Raw genomic sequence first — 4,653 nt, forward strand, 5'->3', positions numbered from 1 at the left:
TTTACAGCAGGAAGCAGCTCTCTTCTTTTTGCACTATCGGTAAAAATAAATGTTGTATGAACCTTTATACGTGTTTGCTATGTCACAGTGAATATGTGACCCCTGCACATACAAATATGGGACAAAAGACAGTTGCATGCAGCTTAGTGACACTGGGGTTTGATGTCTTGCTTAAGGGAACTACAACAGCAGGAGTAGTTACAGCATGTATAAACTAGAGTTGTGTGGGTCTTTGATGAGAGTTATGACACAGAGCACAGACAGTGAATTGAACTCCCAAGTCCTATATTTCACAATGTTTCTAGTGTTGCATCGTACATCTAAAAGACCTTTGTGCATGTGTAATGAAGACACGAGAACGAGGGGTTTAGAAGTGGGTGTTGTACTTCCATTGTCAATATTGTGTTGGGCGGAAGTTGAGTAGGTGAGTGATGGGGTTTGGTTTCTTCGTTTACTTTTGATGTGTAAACTTGCATCACACTTTCTGTTGAACTGTCTCCAGTGTGTGGCAACAAGCTTTATTGTTACAATCATAGTGCTTTCATAGCAAATAGTGCATCTTTTGCTGTCTCTCTCTCACACACACATGCACAAGCAACACACACGTACACCTGCGCAGCAGAGAGGTGTAAAGAAACTACTTAGATGGTTGGTTGTTCAGGTCTCGGGGAGTGCGCGCGACCCTTTTCCTGTGTGCTGGAGAGAGACAGGAGGCAGAGCCGTGTTCACTGAGATGCTATCAACTCGCTCAGCTTTGAGCTCATCATCGAGCCTCTGAAACAAAAAGACCACAAAAATACCACAGACCGAACCACAAGCGCTGGCAGAGTCACAGAAACAGAAAGACAGAAAGAGAGCGTTGCAGTTTTGAAATGAGCATACCTGAAGACAAGAAGACAAGAAGACAAGAAGACAGTTGCAGTGTTTTCTTATATATGTATAATCAAATATGATACCACTCTGTCACCACCTGCATCCACAGTGTACTTGACTGTTAACTATGCATTTATGTGTGTGGGGGTGTTTGTCTATCACTGTAAGACCAGCATGAACTTTAACTATTGAACTAATGACATTTTTACAAAGTGAGGAGATTTTAGCCATTTCTCACAATGAGAAGGTTGTTTAAAGAGCAATGTCAGGGTAAAGACTAGGTTTTAGGGTCAGAATTAAGTTTTGCTTGAGGTAAAGTTTAGGGTGAAGCAGTTAGTTGTGATGGTTAGAGTTAGGGTAAGGCAGGCATGTGATACATTAAAAATTGAAACTGATTAGATTAGAATGGCCTAAACAGTAGAGGGCTGGGAATCGCATTATGTCAATGAGTGTCCTCACACTGACGGTCATACAAAAATGTGTGTGTGTGTCTTTGAGTATAGGTAGGACAGTGGTGGGGCAGGTATTTAATAATTAATCAGTCAAATGAATTACTATTTTAATAAATTAACATGTTTGGTGAAACGGTAAAATACAGTGTTACATAGTAAGAACAGATGACAGAGGCTAAGTTATAGTGACATTATTATCAACATGCGTCACATAAAACTTTAAAATCAATGCAAAGTAGACAGAGATTATGTTCAAATAGCAGTTTAATAGAAGCAGTTCCAAAGACAACATCCAAAAACTCCATCAAGTGGAATCAACACCTCTCTAAAGAAGATTGAAAAAAAAACTAGTAGATTGAAAAATAAACTTTATAAGACAAAGCATTTATGTGAAGTGTGATGTCGAACAACTTCAAATAAACAGGCAACTACACGTGGAGTGTGTTATAAGGATTCTGTATCAGTGTTTGGGGAAGTAACCATTTCTCTGAAAACTCGACGCTGTACACCAAAAAAAAAAAACAACACGTTGATATGTATTTTTCTATTATACCTGTTTAATGTTAAATATAGTTGTAGTCAAACTGTTACGATGATAAAATTCAAGAAACACCAGGTTATGATAACGTCTAAAATGTAATGAATACAGCCTAAAATAGTTACACTATTGTTAAAGTAAGCAAAGAATTGTAGAAAACAACAATTCTTTAACTTAAACTGTCTTCATTTCGACTAAATACTGAAACTAAACCATAGAAAAAAACAACGTAGAGACGGTTGAACCAAATTGTAGCGGACACCTGTTGCTTTTACTTCTGTTTTATAATGAATGTCTTACCAAAAGGACATTTCTCTATGTAAATGTCTACAATTTTAAAAACTTGCAAAACAATTGCTGCCTTTACGTCGAGAGAAAGTATGTACATGTTCAGGAGCATAAATATTAAACACATTAAATACATGTTAATCTGTAAAATGCATCAGTTTAAAGTTAAAGAACATTATGTTTGGATTATTTCACATAATAGTGAGGTGGTCAGGTAAATAGTTCTGATTTTACATATGTAAATGTAAAACACTGAATTTCCAATCCTACTGTACAAATACCATTCAGACAGCAGCTTTTGTAAAATGTCAGCTCATATTTTACAGGATCAATGAAATCTTCTATCGTTATCAGCTATAGAAACATGTCTGAATAAGAGTCATAGATTTCCTAAGGTCTCATGTTGCCTAACAAAATCACAAGAGAGAATCCATTGGAAAAATAATATAGACAGTATCTCCACGTAAAATGTGTAACAAAACACACATATTCAACATAACATTTCCAGTTCCTCAGAGAATTTTACTTCCATAAAGCAATTTTTTAAATGCAATTATTTTCCAAAACCCACATAAACATTCATAAGAGGAAGTGTAACATAAAAGAGATGAGCAAGCATGAAAATGTGCATTGGAAAAAAAGCATCTGCATGTGTTCAGCCATTTCTACTTACACCATTTGCAATGCTTGGTTTCCTTTTCACAAGTTTATATCCCATCGTGCCGAAACGTGCCAGCCCAGAGTCAGAGCAACGACAGGTGAGTCAAACTGGTGAAGCAGTGGTGATAGAAAAACAGGTACTGAACTCCTTTATTGTTAAGAGTGCTGCTATTTTCAGAATAGGATGTTTCTTCTGCTAGTTTTGAATGACAAGCTATTCAGTTCTACTGTAACAGGGGCACTCTCTTTGTCACTGGCTTCCCCTGGTCACCCACTACAGACACACACACACACACACACACACAGGTTTCAGGTTGGAGACCCCCTGTGTGACTAAGATAGGGAAGCCCATGCAGGTGTGTTTCCCAGTGAGTCAACAGCGAAACAGACGTATGGAAAGGTGAAGTGGGCTAACAGAACATTTTGACTGGGTCTTCCCTTTAAATCAAAGCATCAACAGAATCCCCTGTTTACTGAAAATGACTCAAAGGCTAAAATTGACATGGTTTCATTTGCAATCGATGACAAGTTTATGAAAAGCTCAACCACAGTGAAGTCAACAACAACCGTCTGCGTTTGAGGTAATACTGGTGCAGGATGGAGCAAATGCTTTTTTTGTCCTATAACTATAATGAAATAGATCCCTCTGTGTTATTTGACTCCCCCTCTCTGTTTCTTTCTCTTTGTCTGTCTCCAACCACCAATGGAACAGAGAAATCGCCCACTAAAGAGCAAAATGTCAGCACTTGTTGCCCATTACCAAATTTGTGCTTTTACTTTCCATCACTGAACAGGAAATAGGACGGGCCACGAGTTGCGCCATCGCTGCTGTACCTCTCCTTAGTTGATCTGATAGGAACTTTCATTTCCCCACAACTGTTGAAATACTATTTATCACTTGAAGTGACAGTCAACACGCTGCTTATTTGTGCTTGAGGTTATTACCCCTGATTGTGTGTGGATAAAATTCTCAAACTTATTTTTAGCTGTGGTCCTATTTTTAACACTGCTTTAATGCAGCTTTACATGGGGCACTGCATCACAAAAAAAGGAGCTAGCTCAAAGTCTAAACCAAAATGGATTCCTTGCAAATAACTCTCATGACATTAACATGATTTGTTGAAAATGAAACCTAGCAGAAAAATTTAGATAAGTGGAAACATTGCAGCCATTGGACTGCTGCATCTCTTCAGGCTCACACATCCAAACATGTTGGACATGTGGGCAAGACAAATGGCTGACGTTGGGTCAATGACCATGATGACCATTACCACAGAGCAGTCTGAAGTTTCAGCCCTCGCAGAGCAGCAGCACTGTTGTAAATTATGCTTCATGGATTTACAACTGAAGAACATACCGTGGAGATCCTGAGATCCAGAGATCCTGAGTTTGCTGCCATCTAGTGTTTAAACTTTTCCCCTGGCCGTATCAATGTAATACTGCACGATAACATCACAGCACATTTACAGTACACGTCTCTCTTTGCAGACAGAGCACGAGATCAGTGTACATTGAAATCATTCAAATGTTTTATGTCGTTTTGTAAAGGAGAGATTCCTTATGAGCAAATAGCCTTTAGTCAGATTCAAATCAGAGATGCTCTGATTGTGATGTATGAGTGTGAGACCCTTGGGCCACCATGACACCCTTGAACTCATCTTTTAACTTTGTTAAAAGTTATTACTGTCTTCAAATCTGATTTGCTATCAAGACACTTTTTGAAAAAAGGGGGGTGCTGTGCAGACCTACTGTAAAAATGTGTCGTATGTGCAGTTTTTGCACTTCCCACACTATCTTTTTCAACCCACATGCAGCCCACACTGCTAAATTTGTTTGCCAGCT

The sequence above is a fragment of the Anabas testudineus genome, chromosome 5, assembly GCF_900324465.2.
Source record: "Anabas testudineus chromosome 5, fAnaTes1.2, whole genome shotgun sequence".
In the NCBI taxonomy this organism is placed as follows: Eukaryota; Metazoa; Chordata; class Actinopteri; order Anabantiformes; family Anabantidae; genus Anabas; species Anabas testudineus.